Source organism: Lytechinus pictus, chromosome 3 (genome assembly GCF_037042905.1).
Source record: "Lytechinus pictus isolate F3 Inbred chromosome 3, Lp3.0, whole genome shotgun sequence".
In the NCBI taxonomy this organism is placed as follows: Eukaryota; Metazoa; Echinodermata; class Echinoidea; order Temnopleuroida; family Toxopneustidae; genus Lytechinus; species Lytechinus pictus.
Window position 1 is genome coordinate 37909090 of NC_087247.1, and position 15727 is coordinate 37924816.

Below are 15727 nucleotides of genomic sequence, written 5' to 3' on the forward strand. Positions count from 1 at the left end.
GAGGCTATGGAGTGATATAGATAAGGAGGATGACCCGCTATACTTCATGATGTTCCAACCTTTCACACGTCAATCGACCGAGTAACCAAGGGTTTCGGGTGAGCGGCACGAACTCTGAACATCGATATCATTTCTCTTTATAAAGAAAGACATCAACACTAATTGTTGGGGAACTCTAGGAAACATCCATTACGTCATGCCTGCCGCTAGAAACAGACATAGAGGGGTCGATAACGGGATATTTTTAAAACGATTCAGAGAGAGTAAAAGCATGTGACGAAAGAGGGAAATAATAAAATCTTTTGCATCGACATCAGACAATACACAGACGTTTAAAATGCATTTGTCTCTTCTCGTTATTTTCAGATATTTCTTGTTGTATATAAGTTTGTTTATAACTGACTAGAGTCGTGAAAAGTAGCACCCATCAATCGGTTGGAGCCATCGTTTAAAAATTAAATTGCAAATGCCTCATGTCGAGGATCATTGGAAATCATCCTCGTTTTTGGAACGAGGGGTCATCATTGAGCCTGAAAGCAAGAAATCTCTTAAAATATTGTTCTTAACAACACCCTCCTTCAAAACTTCAAGACAAATAGCGATGAGCACCCTGGTTGTTTAACACATTACACAAAACAGTGTGACAAAAGTAGATGTAAACTATCGGGGTAATTTTGGCGACATATATCGAGGCGAGCCGTATAATCTAGCCATGTGTTGAAGAACGATTGGAACTGAACACCTTGTTCAATTTACGGTAGCCTCAAAACTTTTTCCTGTAATGACATTGCGAAATTCCTTTAAACCATCAATCAAATTCCCTTCAAATCATCTATTGTCGAGTCAAAGAACGTATATTTGTATCACTTACTAAGTCTTTAACGCAATACTATGATTTGTGTTTTGTTTAAAAGAATAGAGAAATGAGGGTAGAAAAACAGGCCGAGTGGAAAGAAGTTGAAACAAAACTAGATATTTGATGTTTTCGATTCCATCTCTACTTCTCTACTGTTATAGCAGTTTTTCAGTTTAACACTGATAATTGTCTTCATTCCAAATATAGGGCAACCCTCTGTCTCTAACTTCATTTAAAATAAAAGAAAAATAAATATGAAAAGTATTAATTGCATATATACAGTAGTGGTATCATTTATCAATAATTATATGATTACATTGTTACATCGAATTAGCCGTGGTGTAGTAGTTCTGACTCTCGCCTTGTAAAAAGAGGGTCGTGTGTTCGAATCCCACCGCGGTCTTTCGTCCTTTGGCAAGCCATTAATCCACACTTTGCCACTCTCGACCCAGGTGCTAAATGGGTACCCGGTAGGATGCAAAAGTTATTGTATGTTTGAATTTGTCAGGGCCATTATGTGGCTGCGATGAATGCAAGGACTGCTCCCCAGGGAGTGGAAATTGTGCACTTTTCGTGCGGGATTGAAATGAATCCAATGACCGGGGTGATGCTGTAAAGCGTGGTGAGCAGTTATTGGGGGGAAAAACCTATATAAAAACTAGCTATCATTATTGATGAATACGTTGTTCTTTCAAAATATTAATTGCAGACTCCTTTCAGAAGCTACAAATAAATCTAACCGACTTTTCTCTTTTACAATATACCCTCCACTTTCTCTCTCTTTCTACTCTCCCCCTCTTTCCTTCTCTCTCATTCTCTCTCCCCCTCTCTCTCTCTCTCTTCCTCACACATACACACGCACCCACACACACCCTCACAAATCACATGATTTATATTCCTCGATATCAGCCACTATAAAGTTTAATTCAATAGGAAACAAAATATTATTGAGAAATCGTAACATTAATATTGAATCCAAGATGGGTTTGCGTCGTAGACAAAACATATATGAGTGAAACGGCGTTGGTATAGTTTCTGTATATACACTGCAAAAACTCCGGTGTTGATTTACCACCAGCCCCGAAATCTATATATGTCCACACCAGAGAAGTATTGAAGCAACACCGGTTTGGAATAAAACCGATGCTGTTTTAATACTGCTTGGTGCTGTATAAACACCTATCTGGTGTTAGACTAAAACCAAACTGGTGTTGTTTAACACTTCTCTGCTGTTGACATAGATTCCGGACTGGTGTTAGATCAACACCAGAGTTTTTGCAGTGTATAGCAGTACCTTATGTTTGTTAATGCCTTTCCATTGAACAACTGCAACGATCTATATCTTCCTCTTCGCATGCGTGCTTTAAATGAACATTTAGATGGCATAATACCGCCAAGTCACTCTAATTTTCTTGAAATCACAAAAAAAATGTGATGTCGTCTCAGCCTTCATCCTTTCTTTCAAACAATCAGGGAAAGTGGCCTGCCTGCCACATCACTTATTACAAATGGCCTCAAGAATTTCAAACGACATCAATACCTGTCTGGATCATAACTGTCGGGGGGAGAAATCAGGTAAACTGATATTTGATCGCGGTAATGAAGTTGGTAAATTGCTCCCCGAAATTGACCCATATATTTTATTTGTCACGTCAAAGCATCATTGGCGGCAATGAATGAGGGGGTACTCTAATTATCGGGAAAGGTGAGGAGGGTCTTGGGATGAGCTTTAAGTGACAAGCAATATAATGTTTGTAAGAATTTCCTGACCGCATGAATGACAGTAAACCAACGCATCGTTTCTTCCCGGTCTTTAACAGTGGCAGGATGGGGTCAAATTTAGCGTTTACTTGAGTTTTCCCAAGGAGCTCCTTGGTTTTCCATACGGGCCAATATGCAAAAACAAATTAATATGGAGCGTATGTGGGATCCTCCAAATCAGTTGTATTTTAATCTGCAAAGTCAAAATAATTGAATCGGCTACAAAGTGAAAAAAAATATAATAATGTCATGAAATTGAAGAATATTATTAAATACAATAATCTAACCAAACCACCTTTGTAAACATTATGAGAGGCGTGTTCCTATCCACTCACCCCCCCCCCAAAAAAAAAAAAAAATTTAATGTTAAACGTGACGTGCATTTCAACTAAAAGGGAAACCAACCCAAATAAAAACAAACTTGTTTTAGAGGAAAAAGAAAAATAAGACAAGCTGATAGGTGAAAGTTTGAACAATATCGGACAAACAATAAGAAAGTTATGAATGTTTAAAAGTTGTAAATATTGGTAATCACTATACCCATGGAGACTTCAAATTGGCCGTCATAATTTACCTACCCAGCTGCCAATGTGAAATCTATAGTCTTAGGGGTCTCAATATCAAAGCAGCCATATCTTTCTTATTACTTGTCCGATTTCTTTCAAACTTTCACCATTCTATTTTATTCATTTTTATCCATTCCAGCAACACATTATGACCAAGGCTAGATTCCCCTTTTAAAACACACCCTTGTCCAGCTGTATTATTGTTGAACACCAAAAGTTATTTGAATCGCTCGCTGCCAGAGTTAGTTGACTTTTGATGTATACATGTAGAACATGTTTATAGATTCACACTGGGTAGCGTGAAAAACCAGCCAAGTTCATTAACACACCACTCGTCTTTTGAAGAAAAAAAATTTTATCAGTCTGGGTTATCACTACAATACCTTCTAAGCCTTAATCGGTATAGGATAATGTATGTACGACCGCGCCCGCAATTAGTGTTACAAACTCACTTCGAATCTACCAATCACACCAACTCGTCTCGAATTACTCACCTAGGAGCAACATAACGTGATGAAAAACTGGTGGAAATCCAAGCGTTTGTATTACAGCTAGTAATCCAATAGCCCAAGCTACATCAAAAGGTGGTGATGACGACTATTGCAGTGGTGTTTTTTTAAGGCGCGATATTGCAAATCATTGGACAAAAGAATGCGTGTCGTTAGCTTAAAAATATATTACACAGTATCAATGAAACTTTGGTGGCTCTTTTCATCATCGTTTGGTAAAATGTCTGAGGTAAAAATCAAAATCTGAGTTTGGTCTGTCAACATTCCCGGTGGCTTTTACGAAATTTAATAGCAATTGTTTTTAAACAGTATAACTTGACCATGCTGGTTATTGTTTTGATTTAGCGAAAGGGAAATTCATTTGTTTTATTTAATTTTTTAGTCAAAACATTCAATAATCGAGACACTATAAGATAGGTAATTTTAACAGTTCATTCCCAATTACGTATGGTTAAGCTTTACAAATACAACAGAGCAAATAAACGTAGATGGCGTTTAATTTCTTTGTGTGCTTGTTGAGTGAAAAATGGTCATGAACAGCACTATGATAACAAACAATACAACCACACGCAATTAGAGAAGAAGAAAAAACGTCTGAATTAAATAAATGATCCATAACATTTGGAAGTAAATCAATTAATTTTACTGGAAACTAAAACGTTTGCACAACATTATCTCTTCGGAAAAAGGCAGTTAGCGTACAGTCATGAACATAAATGTTAATGGACTCTTTTATAATAATGACAAAATGAGACCATTATAGACAAAATGTACGATAGTCTCGCCAAAATGACAATGACTTCGCGTGCCGAATGAATAACTAAAGCACGCAAATTATGCTTACAGATGCAATGTGATTTAGAATGACAAGACATGCTTCATGTGCATATCATTTCACACATATAATCGGCACATACTTAATATCGTTTTGTGATGAAGAAACGAGCATTCGCAGTTTTATTTCATCACAGTTGCAGACTGAACTCTGACAACATAAAATGAAAGTTAGGTATCGAATCTCGTCATACGAGTCAATTTGCATTCATTACACGCGGCTTATTGGTAATCTGAACACATAAAGACGCATGATATATCATCTCATATTACTTTGTTTTAATGGTCCATTCAACTACCTGTCACGAATGGCTGATAAACGTAAAAGCGGTGTGTTCAAGAAAGTAATATGAGGGCGCTGTGACATTACTACTGAACCTGCAGGGCTCACATGATTATTACAGACCCCCATTGACTCACGTGTTAAATCATAGCTCATCAAAAATTCATCAAAAATCAATCCCACGATAGATTTTGCTTTAATTCACTGACATTAGTCACAATTAACAGTACATTAAGACTTGATATGTTAATCAGGTACTTGCCCAGCTCAATCAAAAGTTAAATCTTACTTACGCCTGTCCGGCATGCTTTGCGCGCGGATGAATTACTCTCATGTGCCCTGCAGGTCTTCAAGAAGCAATATAGTTGTAGTATAAAAAAAAATAGAACTAGTAGTCTAAGTAGTAGTAGAAGTAGAGGTAGAAATAGTGAGAGGAGTAGAAGTAGTAGTATAGTAGTAGCAGTAGTATAGCTGTTGTTGTTGTTTTAGTGGTAGGAGTAGCAGTAGCAGCAGCATCATTAATAGTACATGTAATAGTAAAAGCAGCAGCAGTAGTAGTAGTAGTAGTAGTAGTAGTAGTAGTAGTAGTAGTAGTAGTAGTAGTAGTAGTAGTGGAAGTAGTAGGAGTAGGAGAAGTAGGAGAAGTAGGAGAGTAGTAGTAGTAGTAGTAGTAGTAGTAGTAATGTAGTAGTAGTATAGTAGTAGTAGCAGCAGCAGTAGTAGTAGTAGTAGTAGTAGTAGTAGTAGTAGTAGTAGTAGTAGTAGTAGTAGTAGCAGCAGCAGCAGCAGTAGCAGTAGTAGTAGTAGTAGTAGTAGTAGTAGTAGTAGTAGTAGTAGTAGTAGTAGTAGTAGTAGTAGTAGTAGTAGCAGTAGTAGTAGCAGTAGTAGTAGTAGTAGTAGTAGTAGTAGTAGTAGTATTGTTATTATTATTATTATTATTAGTAGTAGTAGTAGTAGTATTAGTAGATGGTAGTAGTAGTTAAGTGAGAGTAGTAGTATTGTGTTAGAACTATATATCTGAAGTAGTATTTTCGGTGTGGAATAGTCATAAGTGGAATTCGATTATTGAAAAGCTTCCATGCTGAAGGATTATCAAATCATATTTTCACTAAAACGGTTAATGAATTGAAAGATGATTTTGGAGACTATTAAATTAGATTGAAATGGTCAATGAATTACGTGTCATTTTCCCTCTACTAAAGATGACAGTTCACAATTACTCATTCCTTTAATTAAGTGTACATGTACTTTCTTAGAATAAACTAAGAGTAAACAAAAAATGAAATCACACTAATTATTTTGGGGAGAGTATATCTAATGAAAATTTCCCTGAAGTAGCTAAAAATAATTCCACAAAATCACGAATACGAAAATGGGCCATCGTTGTAAAAACAAATGAATTCATCTAATTTGTTCATCGTTTTCAATTATGCTCCAATAATCCATAAAACATCATCTCTTAGCGAACAGATCTATCCTACCGTTATCAGCGAGGTTTTGGATGAGAATACGCCTATCATTTCCATTCAAATTTAATTTGTTTAAGCCGGCCGCTCGTTACAGGGGTTTACCAGGTCGTTGACATTTTCGTCATTGGTATCGTCCCACGTGAATCAGTTTTCGTCTATTTTCAAAGACTTTCGTAAAACTAAGATGCAAGTTTATCATACATGAGAGTGATATCAGTCATGCTTTCAACACGTTTTAACCTTGCCATGATTTATGCCAAAATTTATTCTGAGTTCATGGATTAATTATGTTTGAGGGGTTTTTAAGTTTTCTCAGAACTTGTTTTTTCTAAACGTAATAGTGATTTGTGCATGAATTGACAATCATCCAAAATATTTTCTCATTTTAAAAAAATGAATGACTTACGATATGTGATCGTCTTGACATATCCCGAATCCCGATTTTGTAAAACATTATGATCTCCATATCTCCTTTTTAAAATAGAAAAACAAGTGTTGCACTCCTTTTCTTGAGGGTCATGTTTGATACAGACTACTCTCTGTTTCGTTTCTTGTTAGAAAAAAATAATATGAGGGGAAACGGATCTGCCTTCTTAATGAACATTATATACAAAAATTGACTTTCTTTTGCGTTGATGACATCGAATAGTCTTGTTAATGAACATCAAATGTAGAAAGAAATTGTGCTTCCATTTTGGTACTTTACATCAAATAAATAGAAATAGATTTTGCATTTGTCTGTGATAATGAATATCAAATATATTTCGTTTTCTACTATGTCAGTGAACAATAAATACTGTATATGCGTTATTAAACATCAAATGTATACAGAGACAAATAGATTCCCCATTATCTTAGTGTTATTGAACAAATATATCGATATATCGGGGAAATGTAAATTCTGATTTATTTTGTGTGGATGAACATCAAATATAGAGAAGTAAAAAGATCCTGATTTCATAAGTGTTAATCGAATGTCTTGGTGTACAGAACATGTAGTTTGATCGTGCAGCACTTGCTCTGAAACTCGTGGTTTGAAACTCACCTGTTATATTGGTAGGACATTGCCTCTAAATCAATGCATCCTGGTTTCCAATAGATAACCACAGGAAGGACTCATTGAATGCTGTCATACGTTGAACACTGATGTCGAGAAGTATTTTTAGAGCCCTTTGAATCGTCTTCCGTGCTAACTACAAACACTTTGGTAATCGCATAAATAAAAACACCCTGTAACCTCAGAAGAGTCGGGCGAACCATCTCGGGAAGACACCCCTGACTTCTACGAATGGTCGGGTCCATGCCTCATGCATTTTCCGATAAATTCGACAAAGCTTCGGCTTGATGGACCCGACCATTTGTGTTTTGAAGGGGTGCATTCTAAAAGTTGACTCAAACTCTCACAAATAATGTTTGATATTTTTTATGAAAAAATTAGGTGACTCGATTACATTGCCCGACGCAACAGTCATGATCATTTTGAAAGTCAGTCCTTGTTTTAGTGCATGTGCGTTATCTTTTTTTATAAGATTTGAAAAAAGCCATTATCTATATTGCCTAATCAAAAGGTCTGATAAGACTGAATAGAGAAAACTTTAATCCATTGGGAATAATCAAATAGTAATCAAGTGATCAGTCTCACGCTTTGTGCTGTCTAATCACTTACTTACGCTTTACATACTAGATTTTTAACATGAATCCGGATAGATTTTTGCTTTAACGCTTCTTCTTTTCTTTTTCTGTTTATCGGGGTCAAGAAATTTCGCATCTTCCACAATCAAGCATTACATCACATTTGATTTATCAAATAATACTTTTTTTTGGGGGGGGGGTATAAAATGACAGAAAAATCCCTCTTTTGACATTAATATTGCTTTATGTATCATCTGACTAAAATCTGGATTGTATAAACATGAATGTGGATATTCCGGTAATATTCAATTATGATTTTAAGTACCGTGATAAGACAGGTTTCCTTTTTTTTTATTAGTATATTTTGAATAGCCCATTTTTCATTTTTCATTATAAAAACCTTTGTTAAATCAGCCACATATTCTTAATGATTTCTCACAACTTCGTGCATCATCTGTAGTCAATGGCATCTTAAACTAGTTGTTGGTTTCTATTCAAGGAAAGAGAAACCCAACACGGCTCCTACGGGTAAACAGGTGGCTGGTCTAGATAATAGCAGAAACAATAATGAGCTTGTATTTATGGAAAATCGAGTGCGAAGTAATTGCTCGGAAAAATACATAGAAGTGTGTTTCTGATTATTGATTTTTCTTCTCTTTTTTTGTTTTCAAAAGGAAGATATCGCATCTTATCCAACGCAAGGTGGGAAGACCTTCCCATCGAGTTCTCATCCAGTACTACAGGTTGATTAGCTTACAGACATTTCTTAGTGAACGGAAACTATGGGTTCCATTCAACACCGGATGTCATTGCTATACCGTTTGAAGCCGATGGTCTAGGCTAAAAAATATCATGCAGTTACATTTCTTGGAAGTCAGGTGGTTCAGTTTCATTTTTAACATCATGAATCAACACATTAAATAGAAGCTCTATTTCTGCGGTGGCAATTAGTGTTTTAAATAGATTTTCTTGATTAATTCACCATTACGCTACGTCAATATTTAAATCAAAGAACGATGGTATTCTTCATGCATTTCTTTTTATATCAATTTAATGGGTTGAATTTCTTAGTTATTCCTACATAGTTACCTTACACTGAATTATAAAACCCCCAAAATATAATCGAAATTAATCTCTCCTTCTTTTAAGAATTCAAACTTAACTCACAGCACATTGTATTTGCATTTCACTTCCATGTGTAGTATATATGGGGGATTAAATAGGTTCGATATTCCTCAAGTACGTGAACTTAAACTTTTGATGAGGTATCTATTAATTTTAAAATAAATTTGCCTTGTGTGTAAAATAGTATCGCGAGAGAATATTGAAGACCCGTAATGTATTTTTTAATGCCATAAAGTGAGACCGAGGTAAAGAGTAAAAACTTATGGCAATGCTTAACAACTCGAAATAATGATCATAAGAAAGATTTATCAGGATGATAAGATCGTTTGTGGTTTTCTTGGTATCATTATGTGTCTATCCGCTGCAAACCAGGTGATGATACGAACTTCAGATCTTCTTTAGATGTTGTTTTTCATAACATGCACTCAAACCCAACCGACTCCTGCCCGATCAAAGATATCTACATTATTTTCAATGTCATATCTACCGTGTTTACACTTAATCGGCATTTGAATCGGCTCGCGGTTCTGAACCGCGAGCCGATTCAGCATCGGCTTTTTCATAGCGTGTAAACGCGAGCAACTTGAATCGGCTCGCGGTTCAGAACCGGCAATTTGCACCACCAAAGTAGTAGGTTCTGAACCGCGAGCCGATGCAGAATCGGCTTTTTTACTACGTGTAAACAGAAAGCCGATTCTGCATCGGCAATTTTGCGCATTTCAATTACTTTACCATTGTGACGTTACTGTAAGCGCACTGATCCAGCGTTGTCTTTATTATGACGTATATTGTTGGTATGCGTATCATTTCAGGTTTTTGCATCGGCTCGCGGTTCTGAACCGCGAGCTGTAACAACGTGTAAACGCAATCCAAATACTGCATCGGCATTTGGTTCAGAACCAAATGCCGATTAAGTGTAAACACGGTAATCATCGGTCGGTTTGGATTTGGGCTTGTTAGTGTAACTGGTGCGTGATAATGCGCATCTCATCTCATTAATGTTACATCTAAAGAGTTTAATTATCTTGTCTACAGCGGATAGAGGTGTAATGATACCAAAAAAACAATGAACGATTTTTGTTTTATCAGATTTTTTCAATCACGTTTTCCTTTGTCATTTATTAATTTTTTTTACAATAAAACTTGTTTATGCATTTCACAAAACACTTATCTTTCGCCTTTAATTTTGACATGACTTCGAGAAGTTCAGTTACATTTTTTGAATTACATATAGTTCAACTTATTTTCATCAGTATATATTTACTTCAAAGATGGTTAAATCACTTAACGACACATAAGAAATTCCGAAATTTCATGTTATAAAACGAGGAATGGGCAATTTTCAGCAATAATTTCCTTCCTACATGCTTTCACTTAATTGCATACAAAAATATATAATAAACGAGAAACACACTCAAATGCATCAATCTGCCTGTCCTTGCGTCTCCCCATCTCCCCCTTTCTCTCCTTCTCGCCTCTTCTCTCTCTCTTCCTCTCACTCTTTCTATCTCTATCTCACCGCAACATGTACATCTACCAGTCTTTTCAAGTAAGTTTGCACCTGATTACTTATTTCATAATCAGATTTGTAAACTGAATAGCACGAGGTGCCCTGAATTCGAAAATTAAATTGAAACTTGCAAGCGGTATATTTATTATTTCTATTATAGTCTCTTTAACATCATAAGATACAAACTACTACTGAAGATTAGCTTATATCATGAAGGATATTGAGTAATATATGCACATATTGGGTGCGACAGGACTAGAGCATTGAATTAAGAAAGCTTTCAAGCTAATAAGGAGTATCATTATGCATTTTTATACATCATCTACGTGTTCGGCATTTTATTAATCATTCTTCAAGATTCAGTAAAGAGAAAACAGGCCTACAAAAGATATACCAGATTTGCACAATTTATCAATGTAATTTACAAATTTACCCGATATACTCCAAAAGGAAGTTTGAGACTGATAGATGACAACATTAGTGTCCTATAGCTCAACACTGAATTTAAAATTTCAGTCATCTCTAGTTACATTCGTAATTCCTTTTGTAATCAATCTAATATATTAATCCCTCAAAATTCAATATTCTTAACTGAATTGATATATGTATATGCATTAAGAATAATCTGGGAAAAGGTTATTTTGCTTCATTTCATATGCAATTATTCCCTTTCATCGTACAAATTACAGCGTTTTCAAAGTAACATCCAAAGACACGCAAAACATAATATCAATCCTTTAATTTCAAGTCGAAGATTAAGGTGTTATTTGTAACCTTTCTAAGTGACGCCAAATATTTTGGTCTCATGTATCCATCTTGGATTTCAAATGGACCGAAGGGAAATCTCAAAATCAGTAGAGAGAAAGGAAAAATTGACATTTAGGTTTGGGGCTAAATTTGACAGGTGCTCGAATTGAATGCGGTCATCCGACAGAGTTTTTCACCGTGGCATTAATTTTATTTTATATTATTGTGCTTGATGGAAATCCGATTCGAGGTGGATGTGGCCATGAGTAAAATCGATTCTCATAAATACTTTATGTGAAAAAGGATTTTGATTTATACGAATTCTCTTAAGTCACAAAAAAGTATGTCAAACGAATGCTTTTTATTTTCGATGTCTTGCATCAACAACAGTGGGTTAACATCACCAATATTTCGATAACTAGTATCGAGTGGCGTAATGAGCCAAAAATATTGAGGGTGCTGGATTTGCTGTATTGCGTATAATTTATGTCAGAAAAAATCGACTTTTTATATTTAAAAAATCATACTTTGTGATAGATTTTGACATAATATTCAGAAAATAAGATCATATTTCATCCTTTTCTATTTCCTTTTCTTTCCTTTGCTCTTCTTTTTTCTTGGTCGTAAAAGCCCCCCCCCCTCCCCCATCTGTACGCCACTCCCCCTTACAAGTTCTTATCTTGTTAATGCCACCCACACTCCCTCTAACTTCGCCATGGTTATATACCAAAATCGAATTCTGGAATCTGACTTTTAATCTGAATGGTTGATGTAATCTACACGATTTTTTTGGTTGGTATGTGGTGACGAAAATACTCGGTTACCCATTATTCCTTGTATACGTTCTCCATGCTTGTTCTCAGCGGAAAGTCTGCTTTATAAATAAGCATAACCTGCCCACAAGCTAACAATGAGGTATAGCAGGGAATTGTTTATATAATATTTTTTTGCATGTAATCCCAAATGAATTGAAAGCGATTGAATTTACCCTGTTAAAAAGATAATTGCCCTCTACTCCTGTGTATAGAGGTATACTTTCATTCAATATTCGAGTGGTGATAGTAAAAACTTTCTCACCACAAATTTGATCTAGGGATTACGTTATCTTGATATATTTTTTAACATTCAATTGATATTACAGTAAATTTGTATCCCTATTTCATACTCCCCACCTAGTCACTCACACACGCCCACGCAAACACACACACTCTCCCTTTCTTTCTTTCTTTCTTTCTTTCTTTTTCTGTCTTTCTGTCTCTCTCTTTCCATGTCTCGTTATTCATTAAACCTTCTATCTATATTTTCCCCTCTCGCATCGTCTCTCCCCCTCTCTCTCTCTCTCTCTCTCTCCCTGTATCTGTTCCTCTCCTTATCATTATTGAACCAACTTTCTATCTATATCCCCCCCCCTTCCCATCGTCTTTCTCTCTTTATCTTTTTTTCTCTCTCTCTTTGCTGTGCTGTATTCTTATGTTTCTAACTGTTTAACTTCTATATCTTCCACCCTCTGACATCGTCTCATTCTCCCCGTATCTGTTCCTCTTCTTGCACGTTTCGCACATATTATCTTGCCATCTCGCATCAATCCCTTTCTTTATCTTCTCTTATCTTAGTATCTATACAATCATATCTCACTATGCTTCATTTTGCTTCATCCCCAATGTTACAGATTCACATGTCACAATTAGATCTCTGCTTCCTGAATTCATATATAGTCATCAGCCGATTGCAATGGGTTCCATGAGAAACATAGAAAATGTGAAATCGAAAATACCTTACAGGTTCCCTCATTTAAGCATAACTCTAACTAACAGTGTGAATCTATATCAAAGGAGACATTAGTTATTTCTTCTTTCTCTTTGTATTTGTATTTCCATTTCATTAGGTTATAAAATTCGATATTAAACCTAGATAAGTGTATTTATTCAGGTATGGATTTCAACTCTAAAAAGCCCCTCCCCTTCCCAAAAAATCTAATTACACCACTTTTTTTTATATCACATTTGATTTTCCGCTGTTTAATGACAAATATTAAGCAGAAGATGTAAGATATGGTTTGATTCCGTGTGGAATTTGCACGTGTACTTAAAAATTTGTTCACATGTAGCAAGATAAAACATCACGATAAAGAAAGCAAGTTAAGAAAGGTCTTATATATACAGCGGCCGGAATTATTTTCTAAGAATAGTGGTAAATACGGAGTCCGGATATGCATCTTGGAGGGACGGTATTAGACTGCAGGTTTGTCGTCGCTCCTGAAAATTTGGGAATACGAGGCGCTAATAAACTCCCCACCTCTGCCCTCCCGATACCTCGTTGCCCATCATCTAACGAGGTGCGTTAGAATCGTTTGTACATATAGGAATCTGTTGATTTGGTGCTGCTTTCCACTCATCATTGTAATCTGAGCATCATGAAGAAAGGGAGAGAGAAAGAATCGGGTTTTGAATGCATCAATACGACGACTTGATTGAACAACATACCCATCGCCTCAAATGTCACCAATCAAATAACTCCTCGTTTGAACGATGTCCCTCTGAATATACTCCCTAGCTGATGTACTAATTTGATATAAATATATCTTGAGATTAAGTTATTATTTTTGAGTGTTGTCTTCCTTAATGCAGCTACAAGCCACAAAACCAAATTGGGATTTTATTTGTCAGTTGCCACTTTCAATTACATGCATTTACCTTGCAATATTCCCAGTGGACAGGTATTGAAGGTATGCTATCAAATACAGTGTTCAAAACAGATTATACTTAAAATTACATTACCGTTGAGAGCTGTTGTTATCAGTTTTAGCCATAAATGTCATTCAGGGAATGGAACCACACTCAATGTGCAAAGCGGAAAGACTGAGCATTCCAGACACATGACAATTAAATTCTTCAAAATTTGAAACTGCATTAAAAGCAACAAAGTTAGAGACTGTCTGAAATACTTGATAAACAAAAATATGAAAAGGGTGTCTTATATTTATTGCAAACATATGCTCTAATTTCTTGCACTAAGCATCAAATGTACATTTTATAAAGCAGTGCATACTTATTCACCAAATTGTGATTGAACTTAAAAGTAAATCAATAAAATGTGACGAAGACCTTGTCTTATCTTTTAGGGCTGAATGATTGCCGTTTGCTTACTGAAAAAAAAGTTCCCTGCAATTTCGCATTCGGCTCATAGGGCTCAAAGTGATTTTTTATCGACTTGTTGGAAATGTCAACAATTTTCTGCCCAACTTGTTGGATCAGATTACTTCCACTTCACCAATCCCATGAATAAGTTTATCAGATTATTTTCTTTTTGTTTCTAATCCACATGTATTAACATCTTTGATAATTATGTAGCATAACCCCTTAAAAACGATAATTCTTACCTCGTCGTGATGCAACCGCGAATCAAGAATAGGATTAGCGCTAAGGAAAAAATCTGGAAAAATGAGGGGAATTATTATTATGCAAGCGTTCGTAAGAAAATAGATTTGACAGAATTGTGTCACTCCAAAATTAAGGTGACTTGGGTCAAGAATAATTTCAAAAGCAAAAAAAAGGGTTCGTTAAAAGTGAAAGGTGATTTTGGTGATTTTTAAGCATACCTGTCCGCATTTAAACGTCTTTGGTGCTGCATTAAATGCCTATGATGAATAACACACGCAGCACCCTCCAGGCAAATCTTTGGGGTGCTTCAGCACTCCCTGCACCTCCCGCTACCCAAGACCATGGCAGACTTCTGGGGTGGTATTCTAAAACAATGTCATAACTTTTTCAGAAATTTTGCAATTTCTCCCCGAGATGTGATATCGCTATGATTGTTGCAAATCGGTATGCTGGCGATTGTCTTTTCTCTGTCATATTTCTCTTAGTTCGCTCCCATCTTTACACAGACAAATCAATCACTGGCGGCACCATGGAGGGCACGGTGGCATCCTCCCACACACTCCGCTTGTCGTCCTTCTTTTCACAGACAAACCAATAAAGGGCGGCAACAGGGGGGGCATGTAGGCATTTACCACCCTCCCCCTTTAAAAGTCAGGATCACTGACCCCCCCCCCCCCCCCGCCCAAGAGAAAATGAAAGAAAAGGAAAAAGAGTAGGGTGAAATAAGATATTGTTTTATGAATATTAATAATAATAATGAAATAGAGTATTTCTAAAGCGCCAAATCTACATTGATTATGTGCTCAAGCCGCTGCGAAAAGGAAATAAGAAAATTACATGGAGCAGGAAGAGACAGGGATAAAAGAAACACAGTCATGACAATGAGAGGAAAATATTATAGAAGGCAGTTTTAAACAAGTAGGTCTTTAGAGCAATTTTGAAACAATCGATGTTTGAAATACAGCGAATGGAATATGGCAACTGATTCCACAAGGATGGTCCAGCATATGCAAATGCCCGACCCCCCCATGTTTCTTTGATTTAGGAACTGCAAG